General features: G+C 40.2%; 1 long non-coding RNA gene across 3 annotated transcripts in view; it reads right to left on the bottom strand.

The window, feature by feature from the left end:
* LOC112583852 overlaps positions 1-15,044 on the bottom strand; it is a 32,418-nt gene that overhangs the window by 11,724 nt on the left and 5,650 nt on the right. For 2 of the 3 annotated variants that reach the window (XR_006549785.2, XR_006549783.2), the window contains exons 3-5: positions 12,980-13,135; positions 12,117-12,242; positions 4,092-4,216 (exon numbers count right to left, since the gene is read on the bottom strand). This is a non-coding gene — a long non-coding RNA (uncharacterized LOC112583852). The remainder of the gene's footprint in view (positions 1-4,091; positions 4,217-12,116; positions 12,243-12,979; positions 13,136-15,044) is intronic. The other variant, XR_006549784.2, reaches the window with a different exon arrangement.

Here is a 15,044-nt window from a genome sequence, read left to right as displayed (position 1 = left end):
GACCCTGCCTTCCTGGCCAGAGTTTGTCCATCCGATGGCAGGTCACTAAAGATGAGAATTACAGACATCAGTATTCTAGAAAAAAGATCCATAATTTCCTGCTTCTTAGGTCTCTGACATTGTCTGGCTCCAACCCATCCCAAGATAGATTGTCTTAACTTCAGATTTCAGAACCTGAGTGTCCTGTCAATAAATTCCTTCTATGGTAACAGGTGTATGTTATCTTCCACCCTCGGAAAGAAATGAATTTGACACTTAACTCATTGCACTGATATTTCTTGGACTTCCCTAGTGGCTCAGATGATAAAGAATCTGCCTGCAATGCAGGAGACCCAGGTTCAATTCCTTGGCCACAAAGATCCCCTGGAGAAGGGAATGGCTACCGACTCCAGAATTCTTGCCTGGAGACTTCCATGGACAGAGGAGCCTAGCAGACTACAGTCCATGGGCTCACAAAGAGTCGGACACAACTGAGTGACTAACACTTCCACTAATATTTCTTACGCTTTCTATCACAAATGGCCACATCCCTATTTTAAAAACAGAGCATTCAGCTGGCTCTGTGAGTGCTTCTGGAGAAGGCAATGGCACCCCACTCCAGTACTCTTGCCTGGAAAATCCCATGGATGGAGGAGCGTGGTAGGCTGCAGTCCATGGGGTCGTGAAGAGTCAGACACAACTGAGTGACTTCACTTTCACTTTTCACTTTCATGCATTGGAGAAGGAAATGGCAACCCACTCCAGTGTTCTTGCCTGGAGAATCCCAGGGACGGGGGAGCCTGGTGGGCTGCTGTCTATGGGGTCGCACAGAGTCAGACACGACTGAAGTGACTTAGCAGCAGCAGCAGTGAGTGCTTCATCCATCCCTTCATTTAACACGCTTTGGCACAAGTGATGGCATGCTGTAGGCCGGGCACTGTGGCAGACATTTTCGTATCTGAATCAAATCCTACAACTGCCTACACAGCCATCTGATGCTCGCAGTTGAGAAAGCTCAGGTTCAGAGCGGTTCACTTACTTGCTTAAAGTAGGAGTCCCTAATAGGGATTGAGTCCTACATACTAGGATTTGAGCCCAGTCCTGACTAGCTTCAGCACCTCACTTTTTCATTATCCATGCTCTGTTCCCTGGCAGTAGTAAGACCCAACATGAACTGAGCTCCAAGTGACTAGCCAAGCCACTGTAGTGGGCGGCTTCAGGAGCCGGGGATCCCAAAATGTTTCCTGGATGCTCTCAAGGCCAACAATAGCCATCTCAGGAGTTTGTCCCTACAAGACAGTGTCCTGGGAAGAGATAAATTATCTGTTCTTGAGGGCAAGGACAACCAGAGGATCTTTTTCCCCAATGTTGATGTCTGTTGCTTTGTAATGAATCTGACTCCTCAATGACAAACAAGTAGCAAAATCCTAAAAATAAAAACGGTTAACCATAAGAACAGGAAATACCCAACCAATGCCACTCTTGGCCACAAATCAAAGATAATGGGGCTGTAATAGTCTTCCTGTGAACTTGCTGGCACTCTGACCACTTATGAAAAGCTGAGGATTGAAGCTGCATTTTTACATGGTTTCTGGAAATACCTCTAATAATTTCAGTGACACAGGCTTGGGTTAAAGCCAGAGACCTCATGATACTTTCTTTTCCTCAGGGAAGTAAGTCTACTAGAGCAGAGGGAGATTTCATCTTCAACTTAGAGATCTCAGTTCTTGAATTTAAAAATATAATAAAAGGGGAAATTCCACAGATTTTCACTTTATATATTCTTTCTCATAATCAGCCTGCAGAAATAAAAAAACTGCCTAGAACTCAAGCGCACTGGAAATCATCACAGTGTCATTTGTAAGAGGAAAAGTGGAAGCAAGCGTTTAATCATCTGGTAATGATATAATGTTACATCCCAACTTTATTCTATTAAAAAAAATTTTAATAATTTGGTAATGTTAACAAACTATACCCATATAATGGGTTTCTTAGGTGGTACTAGTGGTAAAGAATCCGCATGCCAATGCAGGACACGGGAGATGCAATTTTGGTCCCTGGGTCGGAAAGATCCCCTGGAGTAGGAAGTGACAACCCACTCTACTATTCTTTCCTGCAGAATCCCATGGACAGAGGAGCCCGGTGGGCTACAGTCCATGGGGCCTCTAAGAGTCAGACACGATTAAGCAACTGTGCAGACATTCGTGTGATAAAAACTACGTACACATCAAACATATTTCAAATACTAATTTAATAATATAGACTAATCTTTATGACTTGTTAAATGGTAAAAATAGGGTACAAAAATAGGTATGAAACTGATCCTAAAATGTATGTGGTATGTGTTAGGCATGTGTGTCAGGAAAAGGATATATCAAAATATTAACAGCAGTGATATCTGAATATGGGTAAAATACTTTGCCTCTTACTTTTATATCTTACCCATTATTAAAATACATTATGCTAAATGAAATATGGTATCTCAGCAGACTGGATCCTGGAACATAAAAGGGATACAAATGGAAAAAACATGGAATCTGAATAAAGTCTGTTGCTTACTTCATAAATAGTAAGATATCAAAAGTGGTACCAGTTAAAAAATCACATTGTTGTATCTTGATTACTTGTAAGAGGTGTAGCAAGTCACTTGTCATTATTTTTTTTTTAACTCCAAAATTATCACTGGTTTATCTTTTGCTCCTTAACAACTTTAGAGCAGATTCAAGATAATCCTTCTAATAGCCTTATATTCATACTCAGTCACTCCCAATATGGTTTTTTAAGTGGAGAAGAAAGACGTGCATGAACAGTCAGGGCTCTGGAAACTACACACAACTGGGTGTGTCCACATCACATGTGTCAACAGCAACAGCCTGTGCACATCTGCACAGAGGGAAGGTGACAACCACTGACACAAAGACTTAGCAACTGCTGTGTGCTGTGCTGTGCTCAATCGTGTCCAACTCTTTGTGGCTGCATGGACTGTAGCCCACCAGGATCCTCTGTCCATAGGATTATTCCAGCAAGAATACTGGAGTCGGTTGCAATTCCCTTCTCCAGGGGAACCTTCCCTACCCAGGGATAGAACCAGAGTCTCTCGAGTCTCCTGCATTGTCAGGTGGGTTCTTTACCACTGAGCCACCTGGGAAACCCTAGCAACAGCTATGTGTTCTGAATTCAGAGCCCAAGAATCTGTTTAAATATTTAACCAGACATAAGATGTTGACTTGAAAGGTATATGCAACTTGACATCTGTAAAGCTATCTCTTGGGTTTATGGTCACAATCATTTAAAACAATGCTTTTCAAACTTTTTTTTTTAAATTATGGAATGATTTTTTAAAAGCAACCTTATATTTTATTTGTACAAAAATTCTTCCTGAGTGCCTACTGTGTGCCAGGAAGCACTGTACCACTGTAATTAATAAAATAGATGAGATCCCTACACATAAGAAATTAACTGTGGAGACAAACAATAAGTCAGGCAAACACTAAATAAAGAATTATAAAGGGTACAGAGTATCATGAAATAAATGAACAGGCCCAAGATGAGTGGGGACCCACTTTGGTAGAAAGATCAGGGAAAGATTCTCTGAGGCAGTTACATTGAAGGTGAGACCTTAAGAATTGGAATAAGACAGCCATACAAAGAACATAGTCACTAAATCATGTTCAACTCGTAGCAACCCCATGGTAGCTAAGCCCGCCAGGCTCTTCTGTTATTGGGATTTCACAGACAAGAATACTGGAATAGGTTGCCATTTTCTTTTCCAGGGAATCTTCCCAACCCAGGGATCAAACCCACTTCTCCTGCATCGGCAGGCAGATTCTTTATCACTAAGCCAACAGAGAAGTCCAAACAAAGAGATTGTGCATGAGAAAAACAAAGGTTGGAAAATAAAAATGTGTACTTGCACCAATTTGCCAACCCATGTGATTTTTCTCTAGTGATGCTTAACAGCCCAGATATAGGATACAGAAGGCATATTTTGAATTGAGGCAGAATTGGGAATTGCCAGTGAGTGTCCTAAAAGGTCTAAAAGGTGACAGAAACGGAGGAGAAATATGCAAATCTTAACATTCTGTAAGCAATCAGACCGATTCAATATTTACCTATGCAGAATCTTTTTTAATGCTTCTATGCCATCTTTCTCAGAGATCTGAATGTTTCTGGTTCATCATAGCGACACAGAGGCACTCAGAACTGTCGAGCAGATTTCACCAAAACCCAGAGGTGTCTGGAATAAAAGTGAAAGTTCACGTCGACAAGTTTATATCATTTCTTAGAAGACAGCCATCTTCTATATATTAACAAACGGAGCCTAAGGCAGCACTTTCTTCACTACTTTTCTGTGATTCCGTCCCCCGACTAAAGGAATATTGCAGAGTCTGTGATAACTTGGCATGTCTCGCATATGATCCACCATTAACATAAATCAAGATTTCGTGTTTGTAATTTATGTTTCAGCACTTAGAGAATACCTTGCTAGTTATTTTAAATAGATAAATCAAATCAAAATTTTGTTAATAAAATATTAGAAATGTCATAAGACCTCTGATTTATTTAAAGATGTCTAACATTTCTTGATCTCCATTTATTTCAAGGTTCAGGAAGAAAAATGGTTAGCTGGATCATCCTGCTCTTATTTTTATTCCTTCATTTAGGAGATTACATCTCAGCTCCAAAACCATTTTTAATAATAAGATATGCAATTTTTAACTGTTGATATTTTTTAAAGAATAAACTTGATTAAGATTAATTCATGCCATCTCAGATATACTCAAATAATGGATTAGTCTGTATAGCATATCTGATTCATGTCTGATAGTTAAGATTCTTTTCATTTTAGCTTCATCCATATATACAGACATTTACTCCTTAATTTGCTTAAAAGTCAGAACTACTTATGCAATAGAAGGAAACGAATGTAGACCAATCATTGCTAGGTAACACATACAGGGAATGCCTAGGATATGGCAAATTAACACTATAAAACAGAAAGCAAATGGTGTCCATGGATTGCAGAAAGATCCTTTTCAAATGTAGAGTGTCAGGAGATAAGAATTAAATATATCTTTAAAAAAAGTAAAGAGAGCAGCATAAAATTTTTGGAGGTGATGGTAGGTTTAAGGCACAGATCATAGTGATGATTTCACAAGTATATACTCATTTCCAGACTCATCAAGTTATATACATTAAATGTGTATAGCTTCTTGTATGTCAATACCTCAATAGTGGTTTGAAAAACAAACAAAATAATTAAATAAATGGAAGACACTTAAAGGAAAAGACAAAATTCAGATAAGTACAGAGAGGAGGAATGGAAGGAATACTTTCCTTTTCTAGCAAAGAATTAAATTCACACCAGGTCTCAAGTCAGAAACTGATTCTCCATTTTAGGTGTGGCCTTATTTATATTTTCCCTCTGGGAGCCTCAGGGGTGAAAGATTGGTCATTGACTTTGGAAATGATTAACAACATTCTTAATTTGCTACTTGACTCATTTTTGTCCTCCCTGCATTGGTGAACATATATATTTTAGATGCTTATGAACACTCAGGGAAAACAGCATGATGGAGTTGGTCACTGATTTTACAGTTTTAGAGTGGTCACAAAAGGATTTGTAGCTGGCATCGTACTGGAAGAACTTAACAGTGATTTGTCTAGTATTTCCCAAATAATAATAAGTTACAATGTTGAACATCAAAGTAACATTTAGTGTAAAAATGAGAAATAATTCATAATAGAAAGGCTTAAAAAATGCAAAAGAAAGGTAATAGTTCTTAAGGTCATTCCTACTCCAGTGTTGACTAAACAAAGCATCATGACTGGGGGAAAAACTTAACTAGGTTCACAACTAAGTAGCCAGGTGATCTAAGAGAAACTCAAGAGCTTCAGTTACAAGGAAAGAGAAAGAAACGGTAGGATTTCTTAGGTTCTCCTTTAGCTATAAAGTTCTAAGGTTGGTCCTTAGCCATGATACTGTTGCCTTCCACTGAGTACAGAATCTTATACATTAGTTTCTGACTTTTGAGTATGCTTAACTAATTACTGGCTGCTGCTGTTCAATTGCTCAGTCGTGTCCGACTCTTTGCGACCCCGTGCTCTGCAGCACACTAGGTTCCTCTGTCCATGGGATTCTCCAGGCAAGAATACTGGAGTAGGTTGCATTCCCTTCTCCAGAGGATCTTCCTGACCCGGGGATCAAACCTGGGTCTCCCGCATTGCAGGCAGATTTTTTATCGGCTGAGCCACCAGGGAAGCCCAATTACTGGCTAGCCTCCTAACACTACACCTACTAGATTAGGTCTTGCTACTCTTAGAAATACTAGGTCATAATATTGAAAGAAACTTTTTTTAAAGATCTTTTTTAATGTGGACCACTTTTAAAGTCTTTTTTCCATTTGTTGCAATATTGTTTCTATTTTATGTTTTGGTTTTTTGGCTGTGAGGCCTGTGGGGTCATAGCTCTCCTGCATTGGAAGGCGAAGTCTTAACCATTGGACCACCAGGGAAGTCCCTGAAAGAGATCTTTTAAATTAGTTATTTGTATAAACTACAGCCTGAAGCAACATCCTCCTTTCAATTTCATTTCTATTCCTTACATGACTTATTCAAAACCAAAAGAAGTCAGACACTGATCTTTTGTCTCATTTATGGGAGTTCAGTATTTAAGTGCATACACATTACTCATATTCACACAACGTCCTGCACATATATTACCTATATACTTGCTGCACACACATTATAGGATTATCAAAAGAGTAATAAGAGTCATATGATTAAAGAACAAACGAGGCAAATAGATCAGTTTGCCCCAGTGGCAATTAAAAAAAATCTCTAAATATCAGAAGGTTTAAATAAGAAAAACAAAAAACTGCTTACTATGGCCAAAGATGCATACCTGGGGACAATTATGAAAAAAAAGAAGAGTAACGAGGATTCTCGGTAACACATAATACACACCAAAACCGTTTCTTAAGATGCATAAAGAGGAAAAATGTTTAACACTTTAAGTTTAAACTGGGTAAAGACCAAGTTGCTGAATATAATTTTAAACAGAGATATATAGGATGAGACAATCTAATGTTGAGTCTTTTGATTTTTTTTTTCCATTTTCAGAGTGGCAGTTTCTGACTCCTTCCAGTGAGGTTGCCAATACCACCCAATGGTAATATAGAAAACAAATGAGCACCCAGAAGCTGAAAGAATGAGGAAAGTTACAGTTCAAAGTTAAAATACAAAGTCGCCATTCCATAACCTGTCCTATAAGATAAAAAAATTCAGATACTTGAATTTAGTCCCCAAAGAAAAGTCACCCTGTTAAATAAAACGCTTCACAGTCCTCCTCTCTCTGAAGCTATTGTCATGAGCTTTCCCACCCCTGTTCCCATTAACACTGGCACACATGTGAAAAATGTAACAGGACTTGAACCTCGCCGTTTCAGCTGCGGGTAATCCAGCAGAGAAGGCTGCAGTGGGAACGCGTGTCTTCTTGCCCAGGAATGCTGGGTTTCACCCGTGGAGTATGAGTGTGCACAGTGTGAAGATGAAGTGGGTTGGAACAGTCAGGCAAACCGGAATGTTTAAGATCTGACTTTGCCTCGTGACCTGAAGGGAAAGCCACATACGTGCCATGGGTTGCTGGGACCAGAGAGGAAGGAGAATTGCTTTTCTTCTCCCAATTCCTGGACATCTCTTTGCTCTGTTTTTTGGGACAGTAGGTATCATGTGGCCCTGAAGAGCTGCCTCAAAGCCCACATCTAAACTGCTGTTGTGAGATACGGACGTGCCGCACTCCCCTGCTCTAGCCATGGTTTCCTCATTGCATCCAGGGATTCAGGATAATGGAACTAGACTCGTAAGAACTTACTACTTTATGATGACATTCAACATTCACACTCTAAAGGAAAGAAAATTTGTTTAAACCACCTAAGCTCAGAGTATAGAAGCAGAAAAACAGGTGTGTGTCTCAGGCCTTGTCTAACCTGCAAAGGCATCATTACCACGGCCTTGCCCAATCTCCTTGAACTTAACCTGTGAATGGAACATTCATTGTCAAACACCGAACCATCCTTCGTCATTTCTTAGTTGGATAGGTGCGTGCTCAGTCGTGTCTGACTCTGTGACCCCATGGACTGTAGCCCTCCAGGCTCGTCTGTCCATGGGATTTCCCAGGTGGCCATTGCCTTCTCCAGGGGATCTTCGCAACCCAGGGATTAAACTTGTGTCTCTTGCGCTGCAGGCGGATTCTTCACCACTGAGCCGTCTCTCAATTATTCCTCTTTCAAATCCAGGTTTTTCTTGGGCTTCTAACAACTTTCAAAACTATTTCAGGTAACTCCTAGTTTTCTACCAAGGTTGAAGGGGCTAAAATGAAATTGGTTAATGTTAACACTGGATCCAATACCCAGGGCAGAATAAGCTAAGATTAGCAGGGCTCTAGTTCCCTGTATATGACACAAAAGGTGCATTTCACTTCAACAAACTGCCTGTACAAGAGGCTTTCTAACAGAACGAGATAGAAAAGAAGCTTATGAGTCAACAAAATGTTCTGAGAAGTATGCTATTTGACCTCAAATTGAAAAGGACCTTATTTGCAAAGTAGTTTTTCTTAAAGATTAAGTCAGTCTTATTAGGCTCTCAACATCTAAATACCAGTTCAAACCAGTATACTGTCAGCCCTCCAAATCTGCAGGCTCCCCATCTGTGGATTTTAGCAACCGCTGATGGAAAATATTTGAAAAACCATTTTTTTTCCAGGTAATTCCAAGAAACAAAACTTAAATTTGCCATGGCTGGAAACTATTTATATAGCATTGACATTGCATTAGGTATGACAAGTAATCTAGAGAAAACTTAAAGTGTATGAGAGGGTATGCATAGGTTATATGCAAATACTGCAAGGAGATCCAACCAGTCCATTCTGAAGGAGATCAGCCCTGGGATTTCTTTGGAAGGAATGATGCTAAAGCTCAAACTCCAGTACTTTGGCCACCTCATGCGAAGAGTTGACTCATTGGAAAAGACTCTGATGCTGGGAGGGATTGGGGGCAGGAGGAGAAGGGGACGACAGAGGATGAGATGGCTGGATGGCATCACTGACTCAATGGACATGAGTTTGAGTAAACTCCAGGAGTTGGTGATGGACAGGGAGACCTGGCGTGCTGCGATTCATGGGGTCACAAAGAGTCGGACACGACTGAGCGACTGAACTGAACTGAACTGATGCCTTTTTATATAAGGGACTAGAACATTCATGGGTGCTGATATCAGCGGGGAGGGCTGGAACCAATAACTTTTGGATACCAAGAGACTTTGGTAGCAGAGAAACAAATTAAATGAACCATAAGAACATCTCAACCTCAGAATGTGGGACACTCTACACAACTTCTCACATGGTTTCTCCAATAAATTGATACCATTAAAAAATATGTGTATACTATTTAGAATGAATAAAAACTTTAAAGATGTAATAACCAGTTGCAACTTGTAGACCATATTTGGCTCCTAATTTACACAAACCAAACATTAAAAGTCACTTGTGATAACCAGGGAAGTTTAAACTAGACTGAGTATTAGATGACATTAGGGAAAGTCTTTATCAGTTATAAATCTATCCTGAAGTATTTACAAGGGAAATGATAGGCTTACAAGTGAAATTTTCTTTAATGTTCTCAAGAAAAAAGTGGGGGAGTAGATTAAACAAGATGGGCAAAATGCTGATTACTGTTGAAGCTGGTGATTGGTAGATGCAGGTCCTTTCTGATCTCTTATGAATGTTTCACAATTTTCATGACAAAAAAGGTTTTAAAAGCCAATGCATTATCACTGATCTAAAAAAGCACTTAAGTATCATTACAACATAATTTAGTGCAGTACAAAATGGAAATAATCTAAATGTTCTATAGGAGAAAAAAAAGTTTAATCTATGATAAACCAATCTGATGAAAATTAGGCAGCCACTAAGATGACAATACAGAAGCGAGCAACAAAGAAAATGGTTATGGAATTATTATTTTTAGAATAAGGACTACATCCACATTACAATCACAACTCTTTCAAATATGTGTGAATATAAACAAAGAATAGACAAGTGTAAAAGAAAAACAAAATATCAAGTTGATATGTCATAAAGTGATGAAATGTTTTTCTTTTCGGTGATATAATATTGTTTCTGAAACAAAAAACTGACACTAACAAAGAACAAAAAACCTGATATGGAGCTGCATATGCGGAAGTGTAACCTGATGCAGGGGAGACAGCGCTGGCTTTGGAGTTAGACAATACGGACAATTTAAATCATCTGAGAATCAGTTTTCTCATCTCTAAAATTGATATAAAATAACTGCCCTTTACTAAATCCCAGGTGGCGCCAGTGATAATGAATCTGCCTGCCGACGCAGGAGAAACAGGAGATGTGGGTTCAATCCCTGGGTCAGGAAGATCCCCTGGAGAAGGGCGTCGCAACCCACTCCAGTATTCTTGCCTGGAGAATCCCATGGACAGAGGAACCTGGCAGGGGTTATAGCCTAGGAGGTTGCAAAGAGGTGGACATGACTGAGCACACACGCATGCACACACACACACACACACACACACACACACCCCTTTCCTTTAGGGATGCTACAAGGATTAGAGATGTAAGGAAGTATCTACCATAATACCTGGCATGTAGTAAACATGCTGTAAACAATATTTACTACTATTGTTTAGTAAACATTCTGTAAATAGTGCTTACTACTATTGTCATAATAAAAATATGCCAGAGTTTTTGACATTTGGGGGAGAAGTCTGTAAACAAACAGGAGAAAGGGAGCGGGGCTGAGGATGCATGGCCACAGATTTTCATGGTGGCGTGGCTTTTACACACAAAATGAAGACAGGGACTTGCCGGGCACTACAGTGGTTAACACTCTGCACTTCCACTGCAGGGGCGCGGCTTCAATCCCTGGTTGGAGAACCAAGATCCTGCATGCCGTGAGGTATGACCAAAAAAAATCATTAAAAAAAATTTTTTTTTAATGAAGGAAAGGCAAAATTCAAGGAGGTTTTAAAATTTCATCTGGACCAGTTGGAGGTAAGGGTGAGCTGGAGAGGGGCCAAAGCTTGTCCGAGGGGCTAGTGTAATGAGGCAAAGGAGACCATGAGAGGTAAAAAAAAAGTCTACCCTACAGCAAGAACAGGAGAACCATGTAACACCACATTCAAACTACCCTGCAGCTTCTGGCAAAACTGTAGTTCCAGAGGAAGGAGAAGGAAAGGAGGGAATGAAGGAAAAGAGGACCCCAAGTCTGAATGAGGTGCAAGAAATATTTAACTGCCTCTAGATGGGGCTAGAGAAATGGGACTTTTTGGCACTAACAAGCAATCCCTAACTGTGATTATGATGATAGATTAGTGTTTCAGAGCTGAAAGGACCCGGAATTCTTAGAAAATTGCCTCATCCTATCTCTCCACTCTACAAGATGAGAAAATTATGTCCAGGAAAGAGAAGCCTCAGGAGACAATGGCAAGAGTCTCTGGCAAAGCTATGGCTAGGATGCTGGCTTATGAGCCTGAGACCAGTGTACTTGCTGTACCTCATCATGCCAGTCTCCAGGATGGTTTGTTCCATAACCTCACCAAGTCAATCTTTTTTCCCATATTTATTAAACATACATAGCTTTCCATGTTGGAGAAGGCAATGGCACCCCACTCCAGTACTCTTGCCTGGAAAATCCCATGGATGGAGGAGGCTGGTGGGCTGCAGTCCATGGGGTCGCCAAGAGTCGGACACGACTGAGCGACTTCACTTTCATGCATTGGAGAAGGAAATGGCAACCCACTCCAGTGTTCTTGCCTGGAGAATCCCAGGGACCGGGGAGCCTGGTGGGCTGCCGTCTCTGGGGTCACACAGAGTCGGACACGACTGAAGCGACTTAGCAGCAGCAGCAGCAGCACCTTTCCATGTCTTCAACAAACAATAAAATACAAGCACTTATTCTCTTCATTAATATCCTACATGTCAAAAACTTCCTACTAACTTCAGATTATTTTGTTTCATGAAACCAAAGAGAATGTACTGAATGTTTGTTCATCAAAATTTTCATCAGCACCTACTAGGTAGCAGGCATATAAGAATGAATGGCACAGACCTTGTCGCCAAGGAGCTGACAATCCAGTGAAGAAAGCAAGCATGTGTGCATAGAAGCATAATCCTGCAGGGACGGGTTGCAATGCTCAATGTGCTGTGGAAACAAGGAAAGCGGAGGTCCTTAGACCTGAGAAGGGAGAGAAGGAAGAGAAAATTTCATTGAAGGTGTTGCCGGAGAAGGCCCTGAGCATGAATGAATGAAGTCGAAAGGCAGGGACAAGGGACTTCCCTGGTGGTCCAGTAGCTAAGACTCTGAACTCCAAGTGCAGGGGGCTTGGGGTCGATCCCTGGTCGGAGAACTAGATTCCACATGCCTCAACTAAAGATCACACATGCTACAACTAAGACCCAGAGCTGCCAAATAAATAATTTTTTTAAAAAGGCAAGGACAAAGAAGGTGGCCTGGCACAGTAGCTTTATGAAAGGAGATAAGGACCGAAACTCTGAAAATGACCAGAAAATACAGTAAGCATACATAGGAGTCAGAGTTGGATGGGACTTGTAGTGAGAAAAATCAGTCAGGCAAACTGGCAGCAGAGTCAGGACCAAAGTAAAAGCCAACCTCTTTTTAAGTTGTAAGGAAATATAAAAGAAAGGGAGAGAGAAGAACGTATTTCTTGTCTCTGAGCCCTAAGTATAATCAGGTGATTCAAAGTGAGTCACGGCCAGCTGAAGTATAAGAAGACTCCAAGAACAGATTTAATTCTGGTCTTGGACAGATTTCATCAGCTGCCACCAAACCTACATCTCGGGGTGTGAGTCCTTGGGTGTGCAGACAGATTTTGGTTTCCTGGCAAAAACTTCTTTATTCTCTTTTTTTTCTGAAATCTGGCCCCTTTTCTTCTGGCTTCCCTCCACCCTCACCTTTACTCTCCTCCTTGAGATCCACTGCGGTATTTAGGATAGAAATTCCAACTGAGAAATATTTGGTCTCTCCTCTGTGGACCTGTACGGCTTTCAGCGAATGATGCTTCAAAACCATCCAGTGTTGACAACCCTCAATAGGCAGACCCTCCTTCTCTAAAGAACGACATCAATGGGCATCAAATTATAGAGACATACGATTACAAGGGGGAACTTTCAATATAGCCTATAATCCAAAGTCTACTTCAGGGAAAATTTTATGAGAGTTGCAAAATACAATGCAAGCCACACAGGAAGGTGAAGCAAAGGTTCCTGGGGAAATGGACCACTTAGAAGCAAAAAAGAGCAGAAAACCAACACTGCTAAATGTGTACTTCCTTTGTGCTGGGCACCACCATGGGTACTTTACACTTATTATTTAATAATTTATTTTAAAATACACTTATTATAGGAGGAAGGAAAGAAAAGACACTTCTTTTCTTGTCTCATTCAATTTTATTCTTTGAAGTATCTCTCAATAGTTTATCACATTTTATCATTTCTACTAAAGATGAATTTGGAGATGATGAGAACAAGGAGATTTCTAGTATTAGAATCAGAGAAAACTTATTTCTTCAAACCTATGTATGTATATTCTTTGCAAGAGTTCCCCCAGTTTTCAGATGACAGAGCATTTAAGGATACATACTGACATGAACTTGGCCACCTCATGCGAAGAGTTGACTCGATGGAAAAGACTCTGATGCTGGGAGGGATTGGGGGCAGGAGAAGGGGACACAGAGGATGAGATGGCTGGATGGCATCACTGACTCGATGGATGTGAGTCTGGGTGAACTCTGGGAGTTGGTGATGGACAGGGAGGCCTGGAGTGCTGCAATTCATGGGGTCACAAAGAGTCGGACACGACTGAGCGACTCAACGGACTGACTGACTGACATGAACGTTAATATTTCTTCAAATACATCGTGGGCAAAAGGATTGCTAAATATTCTGCGGGTTTTGCCTTGTACTAACACATCCTTCTGTTCAAAATGAGTACATTTTCTGAAACCAGATCCTGAGATGGGAATGAACCTAGAGAGAAGTCAAGAAAGCTTTACGAGGACTTAGCTCTCCTACCTGGCAGACTCTCTCTCGAGATTGCCCAGCAACCCTGACCACAGATTTGCATTCTTCTCTGCTGCATGCTTGTCTGGACCTATTAGACTACTAAAATATTAATAGGGTCGTGGTATCTGTCATTATTAATTTTAGAGAGTAACAAGGACATGCTGAGCCATAGTATTGATAGATTTGTAGAATATGTTAATTGGAACACTCATTACTCAGCTGTTAGCATTTTTTTCAGATGGTTTTTCTCCACTAGTCATTTATGATATTTAACAATTTGTCATATCCAACTATCCACACTTGTTCCTTAGAAATCTATTCATATATGTATTTTGTAATGTCTTGATAGCAACAATTTATTAAACAATTGTTGTGCCCCATCATAGAAGGAAAGAAAATCTTCTGAAAAATACCTGGAGAATTTAGCTAAGAAATGAGTAGATAATGAAATGTGGCATAAAAATAATATGTTTCGGCTCTTGAAATGAGAAAGCTGAAGCATAAAGCTAAATGAGTTCCTAAGAATTAACAAGCATGAAGATCTAATCTTTTCTATTCAATAACTGTTGAAATGTACCAAGCTTAGATTTGGGATGTGCACTTAACAAAGAGAAACTCAAGTGTCTCTCCTGGTCAGAGTAAACAACTCAAATATAATTGAAAAACTAAATAAGAAGTCTTTTTTTTTGTTACCTACAGTACAAATTATCTCTGCAAGTAATGATTCTTCTCCTTTTTTTGTGGGTGAATGCCACCATAACCCTATGTCTCTCCAGTCTTTTTATTCTCCTCAACCTATTTCCACCATCATTTCTAAAAGATTAGTACTTTATCTGCCTCCAAAAGGGATGGTGGTAGCAAAACGTATAAGCACAGTCTTAGTCAGAAAGACTCATGCTTTATTCTCAATTACATTTAGCACAACAACATCAAAACACCCAGGATGGAGCCAAGC

Source organism: Bubalus bubalis, chromosome 3, assembly GCF_019923935.1.
Source record: "Bubalus bubalis isolate 160015118507 breed Murrah chromosome 3, NDDB_SH_1, whole genome shotgun sequence".
Taxonomy (NCBI): domain Eukaryota; kingdom Metazoa; phylum Chordata; class Mammalia; order Artiodactyla; family Bovidae; genus Bubalus; species Bubalus bubalis.
The sequence above is the reverse complement of the archived record's forward strand: the minus strand, read 5'-3'. Positions and strand labels throughout refer to the sequence as shown.